This window comes from Ceratotherium simum, chromosome 5, assembly GCF_057802395.1.
Source record: "Ceratotherium simum simum isolate JZ-2026a chromosome 5, ASM5780239v1, whole genome shotgun sequence".
NCBI lineage: Eukaryota > Metazoa > Chordata > Mammalia > Perissodactyla > Rhinocerotidae > Ceratotherium > Ceratotherium simum.
In genome coordinates, this window is record NC_141904.1 from 82,391,151 (window position 1) to 82,412,244 (window position 21,094).

Consider the following 21,094-nt stretch of genomic DNA (forward strand, 5'->3'; position numbering starts at 1 on the left):
AAATGAATTCTTCCGACTCAATAATAAGACAAATCAATCCCCCAAAATGGGCAAAAGATATAAACAGATACGTCACCAAAGAAAGGATACAGATGGCAGATAAGCATCTGAAAGGATGCACAACATCATTAGACATTACGGAAATGCAAATTAAAACCACAATGAGCTACCACTGTATACCTGCTAGATTGGCTAAAATTTAAAAGCTCACAATACCAAATGCTGACAAAGACACAGAGCAACCAGAACTCTCACATGTTGCTGGTGGGAATATGAAACAGCACAGCCTCACTGGAAAAGAGTTTGGCAGCTTCTTATGATGTCACACACACATTTATCATACTACCCAGCAATTCCACTCCTGGGTGAGAAATGAACACATAAGGCCAAAGACCTGTGTGCAAATATTTATAGCAGCTTTATTTATAACAGGCCCACACTGGAAACAGCCCAAGAGTCCATTGACTGGTGACTGGATTAAGAAACTGGCACATCCATGCAATAGAATACTGCTCAGCAATAAAAAGGAACCAAATATTAGCACATGCAACAACACTGTGGATGAATCTCAAAAGCATGTTCAGTGAAAGATGCCAGACTCCAAAGCTTACACTGTATGAGTCCATTTATATGGAATTTGGGAAAAGGCAAAGCTACAGGATGTAAGTCAGCTCAGTGGCTGCAGGGCTAGGCCAGGGAAGTGATCGTCTAGAAAGAGGCACAGGGGAAGTTTCTGGGGTGATGACACTGCTTTATATCATGATTGCGATGCTGGTTACACAAATGTGCGCCTTTGGCAAAACTCCTGGAACCACACACTAAAAAGGGTGAATTTACTGTATGGAAAATAAACTTCAATAAACCTGACTTTTTAAAAAACACTAAAATATGACTGAGGCCAATGATTTGTTGAATTACTACACACAAACACAATATGTAAATAGATGAATGTTGGACAGTAAAGTGAATAAATTGTGGGTTTTAGTTTAAGCTTGATTAAAAAAAAAAAAGAAGGTAATAGTATGCTAAGTGGAAGACGTCAAAAACAAAAGGCCGCGCTTTATGATTCCATTCATATGACATTCTCGAAAAGGCGAAGTTGTAGGAAGAGGAATCAATTAGCCGCTGCCAGGGGCTGAGGGTGGCGACAGGACTGACGGCAGAGGGCGAGGGGCGTTTCTGGGGTGACGGCGCTGTTCTGTCTCCTGATCGAGTTGGTAGTTACACGACTGCATGCGTTTGTCAAAACTCACTGAGCTGCGTGGTTAAAAGGGGTAAATTGTACTGTATGTAAATTCTGTCTCCAATTATGTAAATTATATACACCTGACTTTTTCAGACAGTAAGCTGAGTGAAAGAAAATTATTAGATAAATAATCATGCTTTTGTGTTTCCTCTCCTGAAATGGCTTTCCCCAGGTATCTGGATTTCTTCTTCCCTTACCTATTGCAGGTGTTTGCCCGTGTCACCTTCTCGGTGAGGCCCTACCTCACCACCCTGTTAAAATCGCAACCCTTAACTCTCTGGTACTACCCAGCTCCCTTTTCTACTTAATTTTTTTCCATTACACTTATCACTTTCTTTGTATATTTTACTTCTTTATTTCATGTATTGTTTGTCTGCTTCATTAGTCTATAAGCTATGTGACATTGGGGATTTTTGCATGTTCTGTCCGTTGGTCTTTTCCTAATACCTAGAATAATGCCTGACATGTACAAGTTGCTCAAAAATATATTTGTTGAATGACTGCCTGAATGAACGCTTTACCATTTTCAGCATTCTTGACTAGGTTGTTTAACATATCTCAGAAAGTGAAACTCAGGACTGTTTTTAACTTGAAGATCTTGTTCCAGAAATAGTGCTGAGGTTATAACACCAGTTCTTTGCCTGTATAATATAAAAATTTCTCTGTCGCAACCGTGGATCAGGGCTCTATTCTATTATTCTAAATACAGTTCACATACAGGGTGATGCCCTCTCTTTCTGGAAATAATTATTTGTCTGAGATTTTGGACAGCTGCCACACTGGGCTTCCTCTAATCTTCTGATTATTCCCTGCCACACTTGTGGCTTCCTGTGCAGATATTGCTGTTCTCAGTTGCTCTTAGCCATACTTACACAATATGGAATTCGTGGAATTTCTTTTTCTGTCTCCTTTGCTGAGGATATAGAGATTTTGTTTCCATTCTTCTTGTTGCCTGGTATAGTTTCCAGGAGAAAACAGAAAATTTACAGCTCACTGTCATCAAATTTCTATCAAAATCTGCTTAATTATGAGGAAAAAAAATCAATGAATATTGTGTTAAAAGAAATAAATAAAAATAAAGGGAGTGACCCACAGAATGGGAGAAAATGTTTGCAAATCATATTTCTGATTTACGATTTAGAATCTAGTATCCAAAATATATGAAGAGCACTTACAACTCAACAATAAAAAGACAAACATCTTAATTAAAAAATTGGTAAAGGATGTGAACAGACATTTGTCCATAAAAGATACACAAATGTCCAATAAGCACATAAAATGATGCTCAGCATCACTAGTCATCAGGGAAATGCTAATCAAAACCAGTGAGGTACCACTTCACATTCATTCGGTTGGCTGAAATAAAAAAGTCAATAACAAGTGTTGATGAAGATGTGAGAAACTGGAGGTCTCACACATTGCTGGTAGGAATCATGGTGCAGTTGCTTTGGAAAATAGTTTGGCAGTTCCTCACAAGTCAAACATAGACTTACCAAATGATCCAGCAATTGCACTCCTAGATATATACCTACATGAGTTTAACACATATGCCCCCATGAAAACTTGTATGCAGGGCAGCTGGTGGCGTAGTGGTTAAGTTCACATGCTCCACTTTGGTGGCCCAGGGTTTGCAGGTTCAGATCCTGGGTGCCGACCTACACACTGCTCGTCAAGCCATGCTACGGCAGTGTCCCTTCTACAAAATAGAAGAAGAGGGGAACAGATTTTAGTTCAGCGCTAATCTTCCTCAGCAAAAAGAGGAAGATTGGCAACTGATGTTAGCTCAGGGCCAATCTTCCTCACCAAAAAAAAAAAAAACTTTACATATATTCATAGCATTATTCACGATGGCCAAAAAGTAGGAACAACTCAATGTTCATCAACTGATAAACAAAATATCTAAAAAGTACAATATACCTAAAAAATACAATATCATTGAGCCATAAAAGAAATGAAATACTGTTACATACTGCAACGTGGATGAACCTTGAAAATATTATGCTAAGTGAAAGAAGCAGACACAAAAGGCCACATATTATATGGTTCCACTTATGGGAAACGTCCAGAAGCAGCACAGAGGCAGCAAGACTACGCGCACGTCGCTGAGCGAGCGGCAGCGGCCGCGGAGGAGCGAAGAGCCCGCGCCGTCGAGCTCGGCGTCGGGGTGGCTGCCCCGGCGCGGCCGCAGCACGCTCCCGGGCGGCGGGGAGGCCAGGCCGCGCAGGCCGCAGCGCCGGAAGACGCTGTCTCGCACCAGGTGCTCTCGGAAGAGCGCGGCGTCGATGCTGCGGCTCAGGTTGATGGGTGACGGCGGCCGCAGGTCCAGCTCGCTCATCGATGGCGCCGGCCCCACGCTGCTGCGGGACAGTCGCGGGCCACCCTGGGGCCCATGGCCCAGCGACGCAGCCGAGCCCCAGGCGTCTGAATTGGGCGTGGCAGGCGGCCCACCTTCCGCTGGGTTGCGGATGAGGCTCCTGCTGATGTCCAAGCTACCTGGGCCGACGCCGCTGGGCCCCGCATAGCAGTTGTTGGGCCGCTCCGGCACCTCGCTCTTGCCCGAGGGCGCGGGGCACGCCAGGCGCAGCAGCTTAGCCCAGCAAGCGTGCTCTGTGGGCGGCCTGGGCCGTGCGGCGGCCACGGCGGCCAGCGCCATGGCGAGCGCCCATGTCAGCTCCAGCAGGCGCAGCCAAAAGTGGACACCCCACCAGGCCCACGAGAAGCGGCCCACCCGGCCTGGGCCCGGGTACAGCCACAGCGCGGCCGCCAGCTGCAAGCCGCTGGCCAGCAGCCCCAGCGCACCCGCCACGGCCAGCAGCCGCGGGCCCGGGCTCGTATCCCAGCCCCGCGGCCCGTCCAGCAGGCGGCGACGGCACAGGCAGAGTGTGCCCAGAGCCACCACCGCGCCCCAGGCGCACGATAAGCCCTGGGCCAGGAGGTTGAGTGCAGGCCTGGCGGACAGCAGGTCTGCAGTGAGCAACCCCACACCGTGCGCCAACGCCAACGCTCCCAGCAGGAGCGGGTTCTGCAGCTGCTGTGGCAGCCCGGCGCCCAGGCCGAGCAGGGTGAGGGCAGCGAGCGCAGTGAGCAGCAAGGGGAAGGGCAGGTTGTAGAGCACCAGGCTGGCGCGTAAGCCCAGCCGCGCCTGCGAGCCGTAGGGGTCAGCCAGCATGTAGGCGGATCGCAGCGCCGACGCTACGAGCACCAGCACCGCAGCCACCAGTGCTAGCCGGGACCCCGCAGGGGCGGCTGCCAGCGAGGCCAGCGCCAACGAGGCGGGCAGGAGGAAGAGCACCCCCACCCCATAGACGTGCAGCTCCCAGGAAAAGCTCAGCACCCGCCGCAGGGGACCCCAGGGCAGGGGGGGTGCGGTGGCGTTGGCCGGGGGGGCTGGAGGCTGGGGCTGATGCCATGGAGCTGGCTGAGGGCTCCGGAGGGGGTAGCTGGCCCAGGGCACGCTGCGTGGTGACCCGAATGAGGCCCTGGCGTGACGTCGAGGGGGCCTGCACTGGGGGTGCTGGGGGATGGCTTTGGGGGCGCCCCGGCCACTCCTCGGCTTCATCTGCAATAATAACAATATTAAAATCGCCCTTTGTAAAGCGTTTCTGATTTTCCATCATTCTCTAGTGTAGTGGGCCAGGTGTTTAACTTTCCCAAGCACATTGTAAAACAGGGATGGTAAGAGCCCCCACCTCACTGGGAGGGGGTGAGGATTAAACGTTTAGCAGAGCTCCCTACACCCAGTAAGTGTTAAATGGATGTGAGCTATCATTTTTATTAATAATATACCGGCAGTTCTCAACACGGGCTGCGTATCAGAATCACCTGGAGACCAGCTGAATCAGAACTCCTTGGGATGGGGCCTGGGCACCGGGATTTTTTAAAGCTCCTCCAGTGATTTGCAGGAGTTGGAGAATCACTGCACTAAGCATCCCCATGTTACACTGAAGACTATTCCAGCCCCCAAAGGGCAAATGACTTCTCCTAGAGTACCCAGTGAGTTTATTATCGTAAGTGGTTTCAAGGAGGTCCTGGCCAATTCCTTTAAGAGAGTGTTTGTCCCTATTCACTGTCCCCCGTCCCCCCACAGATAACCTCACACAGGTTCTTAGTTATTAGGCAGAGTACCCCCAGCCATGCCCTCACCTGGCTGCACAGGCCCCATAGGGCTCTCTGTTCGGTTTGTAGCTGGGCCAGGGTCCGAAGGGACAGGGATGAGGGACTTCAGGGGACCTGGGACCTCCACCGCTCCTCTCACCCGCTGGGGGGAGACGGGGTCTGCTCCGTTCGTTGCTGCTCTCGCTGAAATAATAAAAGCAGTCATCACGTTGCCTGACCACCCAGCGGTCTCCAAAGTCTCATCCCCCAGGAGGGTGGCACCATCACCCTCATTTGTCAGCATGAGGAAACCGGGACCCAGAGGGACCAGAGGGCACAGAGAAACTGGGGCATCCTGGAACGCCGCCTCCTCCCAGCCCTGCTCAGCACTCTCACTTTGATACCCACCTGGCTTAGGCCGCCCATCAGAAGTCTCTGAGGCTGGGGGACCTGAGGGCTGGGGTCCTGGTGAGCCCGTAACGTCAGGGAGGTCAGCCTGCTTGGGTGAGGGACTTGAAAAACTGACTTCCCAGGTGTCCCCACCTCCGGACTTCTCAGGGAGCTCCACTGGCAGCTCCTCAGGAGGAGGAAGGCTTCTGGCCGCTGCCAGGTCTGGCTGGGACCCAGGCTCCCGAGAGGATGCCGCCTCAACCGGGGATACTGAGCCAACATCAGGGGCTGCTGGATGCCGCTGGGCGAAGAGAGGACCTCGAGCTGCCTCCCGGAAGTCCTCCTCACCCCAAGCCTGTTCTTCCAGCGCCGGCTTCCTGACAGTGCCGGAGTGGGGCACAAGAGCGTGCGGAGGGCCCTGGTGCGCCGAGGGGGATGTCTCTGAGACCCTGGTCTTGGCTTCGGCCACCAGACCCTCATCTCCAGGGGGTTGCCTTCCCAGTTGGCCTCCAGGCTCCCCTGGAGAGGGAGGAACTGTGGCTACCCCAAGCTGGGGTCTGGGAGGCGTGGGGATGAAAGTGAGATGGGGGGGGCCCACTGGGGGCGGGGCTGGTGCTTCCTGCTCCATAGGCTCCTGTGAGTCAGGAGGTCCTGTCCAGCCCTGAGAACTTGGCCCTCGAGCCATCTGGAGGTCATCAGTTACTGGGAGTCCTTCTCTCTGAGCCCCCCTGGCCGCTTTAGGTCCATGCAGGGCTGGGCCCAGGGGAGAGTCTGCCGGCCTCTCGGGTGCCTCCTCAGCAGGGACCTGGGGGACACTGGAGTTCCAGGGGCTCTCATCTCTGGGCTTCTCCCAGAGGAAGGTGAAGGCCTGGGGCTCTGTGCCAACAGGACCCTTGGGGTGGGCTCCTGGGAGCAGGTGTGGTTCCGAGTCCTCAAGTGGTCTGGGAAGGCCCCGGCCCAGGGCAGGGCCAGCGCCCAGGGACGGCAGCAGCAACAGTGGCAGGAGGCCACGTAGAGGGCCCCATGGGCTGGGGGCCATGGTCCACTCGGATGCCTGAGCCCAGAGCCCTCAACTTCCAGTCCTCACCGGATGAGCCTACAAAAAGGAGAGGGGGTGACATGTGAGGGTTGGGGGCTCCCACGGCTGCCCAAAGGGGGCTGGTGGGAAAGAAAGAAGAGTGACACAAGCAGCTGCCCCTCCCCCACGCCTTCCTACTCAACCTCTTCATGCTGCCCAGAGTGACCTTGTAAAACTGCATCTCTGGTCACGCCATTTGCCCTGCTTCAAAACCTCCAATGGCTCTCCACCGCCCTCAGGAGAGAATATAAGCTCCTCTCCTGCCTTTCCAAGACCACACCAGGCTGCTCGCCCATCCTTCAACACCCTCTGGACTGTCCGACGCCCCAGGCCTTTGCTCCTGCTGTTCCCTCAGCCTGGAATGCCCTCTCCCTTCTCCCTCACTTGCTGAAATCCTATTGTTGAAGGCCCAGCTCAAATATCAGAGAAGTGGAGAGGCAGAGGAACAGGCCACTGCCTTTGAGGAAGGACCCGGGTTTGAATCCCAGCTTCGCCATTTCCTGGGGGAATTACTTTACCTCTCTCTCTGCATCATGGTTTTCTCGCCAGTAAAATGGGTATAATGAGTAGCCCACTCAAAGGGGCTCTTATAAGACCCTCATAACAAAACACACTATGGGCCAGGCCCATATTAAGGAGCTCAGTAAGCATTAGAGCCCTTTACTTTTCCCTTTGTCCAAAAAGCTTTCTTTCCCACCAGCCTCCCTAACTAGTTCAACAGATAATTTGAGCACATACTGTGTGCCAGGCCCTGGGGAGAAAGCAGTGAACCAGACTGACAAGATTCCTGCCCTCACAGAGCTGGCATTCCAGGGAGAGACAGGCGGTGAATACTTTCAAATAAGGTGAGCTATGAAGAAAATAAAACAGGTTAGGACATAGATGGATGGGGACTGCTTTACACAGGGGTGCCAGGAAGGCCTCTCTCAGGTGGCATTTAAGCTAAACGCTGAGCAGAGGCAGCCACTGAAGGCGTGGGGAAAAGCATTTGGCAGAGGGCACAGAAAGTGCGAAGGCCCTGAAGCAGGAATGAGTGAGTTCAAGCAAGAAGAAGGCTAGCGTGGCTGGAGCACAGCAACTGAAGGAGGAGTGACAGAGGGAGATGAAATCAGGAAGAGGCCACAAGGGGCCTCGTAAACCACATAAGGCACCTGGATGTGATTCTCAGCATCACAGGAAGCCAATGGAGATGGTAAATATGGGAGTGACAAGGTCCGAGAAGTATTGTAAAAGGGGGAGAGAGTGCGGAAATCCAGGCAGGATATGACGGCGGCTCGTTTCGGTTTAGATATTCTTTCTCTGACACCCCCCCCACCCCTTGCCGTCACCCTGGTCACCCAGTCTAATAATCTCCTGTCTCCATTCTGCCCCCCAGCCTGGGGCTTCTCAAGGGCTGCGTCTGCATCTTGCATTTCTTGTCTCCAGCCCCCCACATACGCCTGGCTCCAGGTGGATATTCCCTGAAGGTTCCTCTTTCTGCGAGTCCCTAGCTGAGCCAGGGAGGCAGGAAGGGACCCTCGGCCAGGAGAAGGGGGACAGCGGCCGTGAGAGCGAGGCCTGCGTGTGTTTAGGGGCAGAAGCCTTGCTCCTTTCCCCTCCAGGAAGCAGCCGTGCCCAAAGCTCCCTGCTCCTAACCCTTGGTGGCTCACGGACACCTTGAGAAGCCGATGAAAACTCCAGACGAAGGGGAGGGGGTGCGGGGATGGGTGAAATAGGTGCGGGAGATTAAGAGATACAAAATTCCAGCTATAAAATAAGTAAGTCTCGGGGATGCAATGGACAGCATAGGGAATATAGTCAATAATATTGTAATAACTTTGTATGGTGACAGATGGTTACTACACTTGTCACGGTGATCATTTCATAATGTATACAAATGTCGAATCACTATATTGTACACCCGAAACTCCTGTAATATTGTATGTCAACTGTACTTCAATTAAAATAAACCTTTATGTGAAAAATGGTAAACAAACAAAACTCCAGGCTCTCTCCCCAGGAAAATGCGCAGGTTCACCAAAGCTTGTGGACAATTTCAGGGGGTTCAAAGACCCTTTAAACCCATCCCCGAAACTGAGTTAGACTCTGCCTTATAGCCTCGTGAGCTCATTTCTCAAACATTCACCGAGCCCCATGTTCTGCTCCTGGCCCAGGCTAGGTGCTGGGGACCTAAAGAGAAGCCTCAGTTCCAGTGTCGGGAGTGGTGCTGAGCTGAGGGGAGGCCTGAAAGGCCACTAACACGGGTACTGGTTAATAACAGTGCCCCTGCGTCCAGCTCTTACCCAGTTAGGCTCCTGTGCTAACCTTAGCTGCACATCCTCAATCTCATCCAAACCCCGCAACACAACCAGGTGTTGGCATACCCATTTCATAGGGGAAGAAACCAAGGTTCAGAGAGGTTGAGCAACCCGCCCAAGGTCACACAGCCAGCACATGGCCATTCTAAGCACTGTGAAGCCCACAGTGGCTCATTTCGCACAGGAGGTCCAAAAAGCTTTGCAGAGGAGGAGACGGTTGAGTTGGGCCTTCAGTGATAAGCATATACCATCTGCTCACCACCCCCAATCCAAGAGATGTAGGCATCTGCGGACAAGGAGGGGGCTGCCCAGCCCTAGGTTCCGCTGCTGGAGAGAGTTTTTTTTTTGGTGGGGGGTGGGGAGTATCTCCCTGCCCCAGGGACTGGGGAGAGGCTGGCCTGGGGTCAGGGCGCAGGCCGCCGCAGGGCAGCCTCCAGGAGCTGGTCCATATCGGGTTACCTCTCCTCCTCGGTCTCCTCTCCCCTGGCTCTGCGCCTTCCCGCAGTATCCCGGGTAGGGGTGGGCGCTGCTGGAGGCCCTGCTGCTCGCGCCCGAGAGGGGGGCTGCAGGCCATGCTCCCGGCCAGGACTCTGCCATCGCCCCCTCCCTCGGCCAGCTCCTCACCTGGGCGCCACGCCGGCAGCCCCGCGTTCACCTTGCGCGCGTCCCTGCAGCCGCTCTCCGCGCCGCATCCTCCGAGATGCTCAGACTTGGCTAACAGAGTTCGGCGCTGCGGATCGACGAGCCCCCCAACAGGAGCGCCATCCCCGCTTAACCCTTTCCCCTTAGAGGTGGATTCTCCTCCCAGTCCTGACCTCCCCTCTCTCAGAAATTCTCAGGGCTAAGCGGGGAAGCGAGGTCACCTCCAAGGGACATGGAAATCCCTTCCGCAGCATCCTTGAAAATGCAGCAGCTAATCTCTGTTTGCATACCTCATGGGACAGGGAGCTCACTTCCTTTATAGCTCTATACCTATTCCTTATAGGGATACATACATATATACCTATAGACAAATCCTGCCTACTTGATGTGTGTCCTTCAGATCTTATTCACATAAGCATTTTAAACAGAAATGAGATCATACTGTACATATTATTCTGTAACTTGTCTTTTTCTCTTCACTTTGCAATATATCCTGGCACATTTTCCATGTAAATTTCTACAGCTCCATCTCATTTCTTGTATTCGCTGGTGAGAATTGCAGCATATGGCGCGCCTGTAATGTTTATTTATCCAGTCCTGGAGGTTGAACGCGGTGGTTGTTTCTAGCCTTTTGCTAGCAGAAATAATGACGCAGGGACCATTCTTGCATAGACATTTTCGTGCACATGCACTGGTGTACCTGTCAGATGACTTCCTACCCGAGGCATGGTTAGATCTATGGGTCTGCACATTTTTGGGTCTGCTAGACACCATCAAAACGCTCCTGGTCCCTCTTGGGACAGCTCCTGACGTACTAACTGTGCCCCTCTAGGTTCAATACATTAAGAGAAATCCACACGAGGAATACACATGGTCATTAAATATGATGTGGAAACTTTAATGGCATGGAGAAACTTCCAGGGTAGATTGTTGTTTATGTAAATTTCAGTCATTCAAATTATAAAAATAATATACGCTAACTATCCCACTTCAAGCAACACAGAAATGTTCAAATAACACATTAACTGTCTTACCCTTGGCCTCTCCGACTCTGCCCCCCAGATGGACCCACTGTTAACACCATACTGTTTCCTTGCTTATAAAAACACATACGTGCATGCATTTCTTTTTAGAAAAATGTGATCATACTATCCATATTATTCTATAACTTTGTTTTGCCTTAAGTGATAGACGTTGGAAACATTTTGAAGGCAATACATATCCGCTCCACCCTTTTCTTTCAACTAGCTACACCCTACTGCATGGTGTGGATGCACTGTCATTTACTCAAACATTCCCAATATCCCCTACTGATGGGCAATCAGGTGATTTACAGCTTTTTTTTCCTACTAGAAACAATACTGCAGTAAACATCCTTACATGCCAATACACGCATCTTTACCTGCCGATACTCTTTTTTGTGTGTGTGTGAGGAAGATCAGCCCTGTGCTAACATCTGCCAATCCTCTTCTTTTTTTTTTTTTGCTGAGGAAGACTGGACCTGGGCTAACATCCATGCCCATCTTCCTCCACTTTATATGGGATGGCGCCACAGCATGGCTTGCCAAGCGGTGCGTCGGTGCGCACCTGGGACCTGAACCGGCGAACCCCGGGCCGCTGCACCGGAGCGCGCACACTTAACCGCTTGTGCCACTGGGCCGGCCCCACCTGCCAATACTCTTGATTCTCTCAGACAGTCATTGGTTTGATCTCATTTTTGTTCTCTCTCTGCCTGACTATCTATCTATCCTATCTCTAAATACTGGAGGGTAAATAGTGGTTGCTATGATTTTTTATCTAATTTTGTTTTTCCGTTTACCAATATTCTACACAACCGTGTATTTCTTTTGTGATCAGAGATAAGAACAATAAATGAACTTTTTGAATAAATTTATTCAAAAAAGAAAGAAACTTCTTCCTAGAGTTGAGCTGAAATCCCCCTCCCAGTGTTTTCTGGCTCTCACAGAAAGGCAACACTCAGCCTTCGGACGTGTCTGACATGTTGCAGTTGGAAGAGTGTTCGGTCCTGAGTAGCTGGTAAATGGTGGAGCCTGAATCCAGCTTTTCCAACTCTGGGAGAGAGTTCGGGCTTTTCCCATTTCCCCATATCGTCTGACCAGCTCTACTGTTTTCCTTGTGAGAATCTCTTCTGAATTGTACATCTCTCATTTCTCTAGAATCTTCTCCCTCCAGGCCAAAAACTCCCAGTTCTTTCAGCCTTTCCTCAAAGGACAGGATTCTGGGCTCTCACCATTGTGACATCTCTCCTCTATTTGCTTCTTACCAGGTCAACAATGTCCCCTTTAAAGAATGACTCTTGGAACTGAACCCAGTTGGGAATAAAGCCAAACTTTCACCTCCCCTTTCCTAGATTCTACTCCTCCATTAATATGGCCTCACACTGAATTAATGTTTCCGGCAGCCACTTCACTTTGTTGCCCAGAATTGATCTACTAGGTCTTCCCCATCTCTTTGTGAGCAGTTGGTTTCTTGACCTTCAATGTAGAATTTGACATTTGTTTGTTGTTTATTTTATCTCGTTAGATCTAGCCAGTTCTGATCTTGTGGGAAGTTATCTGGATCTTGGTTCTATGTATAATAGATAATTGGCATTTGGGGGCATTGTCCAAGATCCATTTCTCTTCCTGACAGCATCCTAATTTCTCTTGGGAGACCTATGTCTTTTCCCCTGTGGGCAGTCTTGGTGGGAGGGCAGTTCTAGGGGCCTACTACAGAAGCTGAGGGGTCCAGATTCCTCCTCTCATTCGTCGACATAAATAATCCACAACCAATCAAAATTGGGGTGAGTTTATTATGAGTCAACTTTTGAGGACCATGGCCAGAGGCCTTCCTTAGGGAAGGAAGGGCACTGAAGAAGTGGGGTGTACAGAGCGGTTATATACTGTCAAAGAGCATCAGATTGCAATGTCCCTTTTACAACAGCCACAAGATGGCCTTGCCAGATTGCCCTGCCAGAATAGCTATTGATGGACACAGCGGGGAGCAGATCTGCTGTCTCGATGGGCGTGGCTGGTGTCAGGTCTGTTGTCTCGAGCTGGGTGGTCACAGGATGAGTGCAGCAATCAAATCCTAGCCTAGGGAGAAATGCTTATCCTTAAGCAAATGTCAATGTGGGGGAAGTTGCATCCTTATCTTAAGGGCATTTACTCTTCTCTTTGGCACATGGCAAAGCAGATACACAACGCAGGGGACAGGCCCTTTTGGAAAAACAAACCCAGAGCAAATTAGTTTTACCCCAAATGGCTTCCTCATATGTTCCAATATATCCTATTGCTTGCCATTTATTTATCACATTGTCTCCTGTGAACTTTCTGGTAAGCCACCTTTGGAGATGTCGAGATTCCCACAGCAGGCTCAGAGCTGGCCTGGTTCCCTTCCTCAGTTTCCCCTGAGGAGGGCAGATGTGTGTGCTAGGACCACCCCATTCGCGCCCCTGCAAAGGCTCACTTGCCTGACAGCGCCCAACCCCCCAGGTCCCCACAGCAGCATCTGGCTGCTCCCTGGCTGCCCTCTTCAGAGCCAGGAGCCCCAGTTCCACTGTGTTTCCAAACCACTGGTCGGGGTTTGGAGATTCCAGACAAAGGCAAGAGAGAGCATGGTCCCTTTGGCCAGAAGCCAAGATGACAGCTGATCCTGTGGAAAGAGGAGACTGGCGGGGGTGGAGGGGAATGTAAGCTGGGAACAGGGGGTGCCAGGCATAGGTGGGGGGTACCCTGGCTCCAAAAGGGGCTCCCAGTATTATCCTGGAGACTCTGGGACAGCAGGGAAGGGGATGATTCCAAGTATATGGGGATGGTCAATAGCTCCGTTTACCAAGCACTCAGACTGCCAGGAGCTATGCTACCGTACAGGCATTATTTCCTTTTAAGTCCTCACAACAACCCTACATATTATTATGCTCTCCATTTTACAGCTGGCAAGCTGAAGCTCAGAGAGGTTAAGGAATTTGTTCAAAGTCACACAGCAAATAAAAGGCCAAGCTATAAGTCTGACTTTAGAGCCAGCGCTCTTAATAGTGATGACACCATCCTGCCCCTCTGGAAGAACCTCAGAGAGAGAAGGGGAGATGAAAACCCCAGGCCTGCCAGGTGGCCCCTGCTGTGTTAGGAGTTTGAGTCTAAGAAAACAGGCCTCCAACTTGGATCTCCATTGAAGGGACTTCAAACCAAGAGGGTTGGGAGCTCCCATCTTAAAGTACCTTGGAAACTCCCAAGGAAAGGGAGAGAGAAGGAAAAGGCAAAGGTGATGTGGCTGGCGATGACGAAGTCTCCTCCTTAGACAAGGCCCCGGACGGCTGGCTGGCATTTTCCTTCTGGCTGGTCGCTCCAGCAGGCACGAATGAAGAGACAAAGGGTGAAACAGGTGGGAGACCGTGCAGCCTGGCGCACCCTCTCTGTGCTGTGCCAGACGTCCTGGCCTCCGAGGGCACGGCGAGTCCCACTCTTTCCCCACACTGGCCATGTTAGGCCTCAGGGGTCCTGTAGTCTTAACTCATTCTTTCTCTGAGTGTCGCCTCCCCAGACACCAGCTGGATGAACCTCATCTCTTTAAGAAGACATATCTTTACAGACTTTAAAATCAGCCGTTCCCCATTCCATCCCCTCTTACTGCCAATGCCTCTCCACTCTTCCTGGCATTTCTGGCTATTTCTTCAGTTTTTATATCTGTTTTCTAAGCGTCAGACTGACACTGCTAATGTTGATTATTTTTTCAGTTTTAGATTTTACCTATTGACTATTACTAAGGAATATGAAGATTTAACTCACATCACGTTCCACATTTCTTGTCCTGCTTTTGTTTATATCATTATTCTGTAACTACAATATTAGAATCGTCAACAATTGTTCAAGCTGATTCAAGAAGTGTACTGTGATTATAATGCCATTGCTAGACGCTCTGCTTTACCTGGGGTAAGTATTGCTTGGTTTTTTATTTGCTTACTTCTCTATGCGTCTATCACTAATTTATTCTCCTTAATCTTTCCTTGAAGTGAAAAACAATCTGAAGATTTGATTTCCCATCCAGATAACAACACTTCAAAAAAGACTCATGGAATTCTACAGAACAAACACGTGGTTTCTCCAACAAAGAAATGGCTTTAAAAAAAGGCAGGGGAGGAGCAACTGTTATAAAAGAGACTTAAGAGACACAGCAATCGAATGCCATGTGGGGGCCTCATTGGGATCCTCATTCAAACAAACCAACTGTACATTTTAAGATAATTGGGGAAATTTGAGCGTGGATTGGGCCTCAGAACATACTAAAGAATGTCTAGGGGCCAGCCTGGTGGTGTAGCAGTTAAGTTCTCACGCTCTGCTTCAGCGACCCCGGGTTCACAGGTTTGGATTCCAGGTGCAGACCTACACACTGCTCATCAAGGCATGCTGTGGCGGTGTCCCACATACAAACAGAGGAAGATGGGCACAGAAGTTAGCTCAGGGACAATCTTCCTTGAGCAAAAAAAAAAAAAAAAAGAAGATTGGCAACAGATGTTATTTCAGGGCTGATTTTCCTCAGGAAAAAAAGAATGTCTAATTAGGTGAGATATTGGCATTGTGGGTTATGTTTAAAAAATTCCTTATCTGTTAGAGGTATTTATTAAAATATTTATGTGTGAAATGATATTGTATCTGGGATTTACTTTTAAAACATTCCAGGAAAAAAGTGAGTTTGGAAGATACATGAAAGATTGGCAAAATATTGATAATTATTAAAGCAGGGTGATAGGTACATGATTACACTATTCTCTCCACTCTCGCATATGTTTGAAATTTTCGGGCTGGCCCCGTGGCTTAGCGGTTAAGTGTGCGCACTCTGCTACTGGCGGCCCAGGTTCGGATCCTGGGCACGCACCGACGCACCACTTCTCCGGCCATGCTGAGGCCACGTCCCACATACAGCAACTAGAAGGATGTGCAACTATGACATACAACTATCTACTGGGGCTTTGGGGAAAAAAAAAGAGCAGGATTGGCAATAAATGTTAGCTCAGAGCCGGTCTTCCTCAGCAAAAAGAGGAGGATTAGCACGGATGTTAGCTCAGGGCTGATCTTCACCAAAAAAAAAAAAAAAGAAAGAAATTAATTTTCCATAATAAAAAACTAAAAATGAAAAAGAAATTTACAAAGAAATAGAAGAAAGGAAAAGGTTGCATAGGGCTGGCTGTGCATTGTGTGAGCTGATTGCAGGAATAAAATGTTTCATTTATTGGGTACTAGCCCACCTTGGAGGGGCACAGACACAGAACACAGGTTTTTTTCTTTCTTTTTTTTTTTTTTGTGAGGAAGATCAGCCCTGAGCTAACATCTATGCCAATCCTCCTCTTTTTGCTGAGGAAGACTGGCCATGAGCTAATATCCGTGCCAATCTTCTTCCACTTTATGTGGGACGCCACCACAGCATGGCCTGACAAGTGGTGCGTCGGTGCGTGCCCAGGATCTGAACCTGGGCCACCAGTAGTGGAGCGCGTGCACTTAACCTCTACGCCACGGGGCCGGCCCCAGAACCCAGGTTTCTGAACCCCACTGATCTTTCCAGGCTGTCTCCAGTGAGGCAGAGCCAGGACACCTGGAAGGGAGGTGGGACCAAAGTGAGAGCAGGGTCAGCAGGAGGGTTGGCAGGGCTGGGGGTTAAAGCACATGAGAGGCTCAGGAACACGCTGGCTGACCCCTGAGAGCCCTCTGCACCCAGCAGTTGCAGGGGTCTCCTCGATGCCCCCCCATCTGCAGTCTGGATAGCCTACAAAAGCCCCTCATAGCCATGATCATGAGAGATCTCGATGTCAGCTGCCCAGGGCTTATGTTCCCTCCCCTCCTTAACAGCTTTAATGATATAATTCACATACACAAAATTCACCTGTTTAAGGTGTAGTATTCAGTAGTTTTTAGTATATTCACAAAGTTGTGCAACTATCACCACATTCAATTTTAGAACATTTTCATTGCCCCCAAAAGAAACTTGTACCCATTAGCAATCACTCCCCATTTTCCTCCCCTCAACCCCCGGCAACCATTAATCTACCTTCTGTCTCTACGGATTTGCCTATTTTGGACTTTTCACAAAAAATAGGATGGTACATGCAGTCTTTCATGATTAGCTTCTTTCATTTAGTATACTTCAAGGTTCATCTGTGTCCCAGGTTATATCAGCACCTCATTCTTTCTTATTGCTGAATAATACTCCATTGTATGGATGTAGCATATTTTATTTATCCATTCATCAGTGGTGGCCATTTGGGTTGCTTCCACTTTGTGGCTATTAGGAATAATGCTGCTATGAACATTCATGTACAAGTTTTTGTGTGGACAAATGATTTCATTTCTCTTGGGTATATATCCATCTAGGAGTGGAACTGCTGGATCATATGGAAACTTTAACCTTTTTTTTTTCTTCCTGAGGAAGATTCACCCTGAGCTAACATCTGTCGCCAATCCTCGTCTTTTTTGCTTGAGGAAGATTAGCCTTGAGCTAACATCTGCACCCGTCTTCCTCTATTTTGTATGTGGGTCACTGCCACAGCATGGCTGACAAGTGGTGTAGGTCCATGCCTGGGAGCCAAACCCGCGAACTCGGGCCACTGAAGCTGAGTGCCCCGAACTTAAACACTACACCACCGGGCCGGCCCCTGTTCAACTTTTGGAGGAAGTGCCAGACTGTTTTCCAAAGTGGCAGCACTGTATTATCTCCTTTTCACAGACCAGGAGAGGAGGCCCAGAGAGGGGAGTGTTTTATGCGAAGCACTGAGTTGGTGCAAGAAAGCAGGAGCTAATCGTGTAACTGGCCTCAACTCCACGCCCACACTCCTCTGACCTGGCTGCCATGTCACTCTCCCCCTAACACCCTAGGCCCACTTTACCCTCCATTCCTCTCCTGCCAGCAGCAATCCCTTCACATTGGCCTCTCCCGAAGGCTCCCTGCTGCCACACCAGCAACAAGTTTGCCTCTGAGGGATGACTTACAAGCTCTCTGCCATCTGGCTGTGCCACCGCCTCATCTCATCACATCTTCTTTTTAAGCAGCTTTATTCAGGTATAATTCACATGCCACACCATTCACTGATTTAGTGTCCAACCCAACGCTCATCATGTCTTTTTATTCTCTACACGTGAGGGTCATCCGGGTCTTGTTTCAGTTTCATGAAAACACCAGCACCCTCTGCTTTTGGGACCCTGCACACATTGTCACCTCTGCCTGCGATAGTCTTTCCTTACCTATTGCTCTGGCTCTGAATATATTTCCATCTCAAGATGACACGAGCTGGGAAGCCTTCCCTGACCCCCCAGGCTGGTCGAATGGCCTGCAGGACATCCCACAGCCCCCCTCAGACCCCTGTCACGCCCGGGACACAGTAGGCCAGGCTCTTAAGGTCTGGGCGTGCAGCCTGTTTACGTGCAGCGTCTAGCAGATGGTCAATAAATGTTTGCTGAGTGAACAGAAAGATCTGAAAATATCTAGCATGGCACTAGGCATATTGTAGAAATCCAGTAAATGTTTGCAGACTTCACTGCCTACTAGACAGGAGCAGTAGCTCCTTTTGGGAACATTCCAGACAGTTTGGGTGATTAAAGGGTAAAACATTGTTTTTTCTTGCCTGGTACCCATGCCACTTTCTTCTGGCAACAGCACCCCGGTTTTCCTTTAGGGAATCACCCCATTCCACCTTCAGTCCTTGTAGCCTAGTTGGGGCTAAGCAGTTTCTGGAATTTGCATCTGATCCAAATCAGGAAAATTATCCTGCTTTTTAATGAAATTTTTCAGAAACGGGTGCCTTCTTTTCACTGGGGTTACTAAGCCAGACCGCCTGAGAATAGAAAAAGGCTGACTTGATACAGAAACTGAGTCCCAATGACATCACTTGAGGACCTGGATCCAGCTGTACCTGCAGCAAACTGACCATTGGACATTTTAGCTATTGAGCCAATTATATTCCTTTTTTTAATTGCTTAAGCCAGGTTGAGTTCAGTTTGTCACTTGCAACTGCAATATTTCTCACAGTTAGTAATCCTCCAGGTCTTTCACATACACACATGCCCATCACATTCCTTATAGACCAAACAGAAGAACCACACTGACTTTTGCCCCTAAGTGCAGGTTTACCTACTCTCCTCAAATCTAGTCATCACTATTTTTCTGAGTTGTGTTGTGCAGTTGACTGTCAATATTTAGCCTTCCATGCAAGGTACCTTCTATACCATGATCAGTAAATGGACATTTCAGATGGTCCTAAATGGTTTTGGTGATAAGTCCAGGTTGATGGAAAAGGTAAAATGCTCCTTTAGTAGCTTGGCCCAAACTGAACGCCAAGAAACACACACGATAAGCATTGCTCCCTGAACTTGTGTGCGGGTTCTGGGAAGAACCTGCTAAAACAAACCTGGCTTTTCCCTTTGACTTGTTGGTGCCAAGGACACGTGCATTCACCACCAACACGATGGGTCAGGAAAGTCTCACACACTTCACCCACCCACCTCTGCTACGGGGAAAAAGACAAACTGTGTGTGAGCGAAGAGGCAGACTGAAATGCTCAAGATGCCTTGTAGGAACGAGGGTGACATCACTCAGTCGCCAGTTACTGCTTGCTTTCCAGCCCCACCTGGACCTTTCCGTATATACCACAGAACCCCCACTTCCTGGGGTGCCATGAAGTGTGGACATTTTAATCTGTGGGCCTTTGCTGGTTCTGTTCCCTCTGCTTGGGATGCCCTTCCACACTGCAGAACTCTTTTAGGCCCAGGCCAAAGGTTAGCTCTCCCGTGAACCCTTGTTCCTTTAACATTTTGTTTAAGCAGCTATTTAAATATCAGCGTTTCTTACCTTGGGTCTGTGGGTCACTCTGAATAGGCTTTGGAGGGCCTATCAACATTCTGGGTTACGCAGGAAATCCGTGTGTCTGTGCCCACGTGCACTACTCTGCAGGGGAGTGTCAGAGCTTCCACCAGATTCTCAAAGAGGTTCTGTGACCCAAAAAAGGGTTCAGAACCACCAATTTCTTATGTGTCTCTCTTATGAGTTCCTTGAGGGCAAGGGTCACATCTTTTCGTCTTAGACTCTCCAGCACTGGTCCACAATAGATACTCATAACTGTTGGCAGAAAGCTGTTAGTGACCCACAGAGGCAACATTTTTATGGGCAAAGAAGAGAAAACAGGATGGTTTAATTTGTAGAGTCAAGAGTTGTTTGTTGTTCTTCTTTTTTTTGTGTGTGTGTGAGGAAGATTGTCCCTGAGCTAACATCCATGCCAATCCTCCTCTTTTTGCTGAGGAAGACTGGCCCTGGGCTAACATCTGTGCCCATCTTCCTCTACTTTATACGGGACGCCACCACAGCATGGCCTGACCAGCGGCGTGGTGCGCACCCGGGATCCGAACTCCAGGCCGCCAGCAGCGGAGCTCACGTACGTAACCGCTGCGCCACAGGGCCAGCCCCAAGAGTTGTTTGTTCTTGATTACAGTGCTCAACATGCATATTACATTCGCCTCTTGGTACAGAAATGGCACCCTGCCACTTTCCTGGGAGAGTTAATCCAGGCAGAATTATTCCTGTCATATTGACACAGGGTTCCTGACACAACCCTTAGATATGTCTGCCAGCAATCACCCTCTTTCCCTTCTTACAGCAATATGTAAACTCTCGCTTATCCAGAATAACTGGGCAATGAGGTCTTTTGTTCAACCGAGTAGCCATATACAGTAGAGCACCATTGATTTGTCACTGGATTTGATCTATTCTGAACTCCACATCAAGACCTCACGTCATTTAACCTATCTTTGACGGTCCCAAAGGCACGTGAGAATCTGGCAGTGCCTCAGGGTCACTGACGTTCACTGGACAGCACTAAGAGCTGCAGAAGGTTTGCTAAGTCTGTCCCGGCCCTGGGTATTCACTCTGAAAAGAGTTTATTTGAATAAGGTTTTGACACATTTGCTCTTTATGTCATTCTGTAGGCTCAAAATGAACAACACAGGGAACTTCACTTTGCTCATCCATAGTTCCGAAATTTTCAGTAATGAAAACGTATTATTTGTATAATGAAAGTTATAAAAATACTAACGAAAAATTAAAAGTAAAGCACAGGGTGCTTGGATCCCAAGAAAACAGGAGTTTACTGTGGTTAGAAGTCAGGCTGACTGTACATCATAATTAGGTATAATTGATAATGCTTTTTCCAAAGACTGAATTTTTGCTGAGTTTTATATATTATCACCAGCTTGACTTCCCCTTCTTTCTCTTTCATTACTAGAGTCACCAGAAGGAAAACTTAAAACATTTTAAAAATAGCTGTTTCCAAGTAAGTCACACAGCACACATTCCTCATCCTTCCTCCAG

General features: G+C 49.1%; 1 pseudogene across 1 annotated transcript; it reads right to left on the reverse strand.

The window, feature by feature from the left end:
* Positions 1–395: 395 nt before the first annotated feature.
* Positions 396–20,976, reverse strand: LOC147917125 (proline-rich transmembrane protein 3-like; annotated as a pseudogene). The gene is made up of 5 exons (XR_015552286.1): positions 13,968–20,976; positions 9,731–12,843; positions 5,750–6,827; positions 5,390–5,545; positions 396–4,805 (listed from the first exon to the last, which is right to left on the reverse strand). The product of XR_015552286.1 is annotated as a proline-rich transmembrane protein 3-like (transcript).
* Between the last annotated feature and the right edge of the window lie 118 nt (positions 20,977–21,094).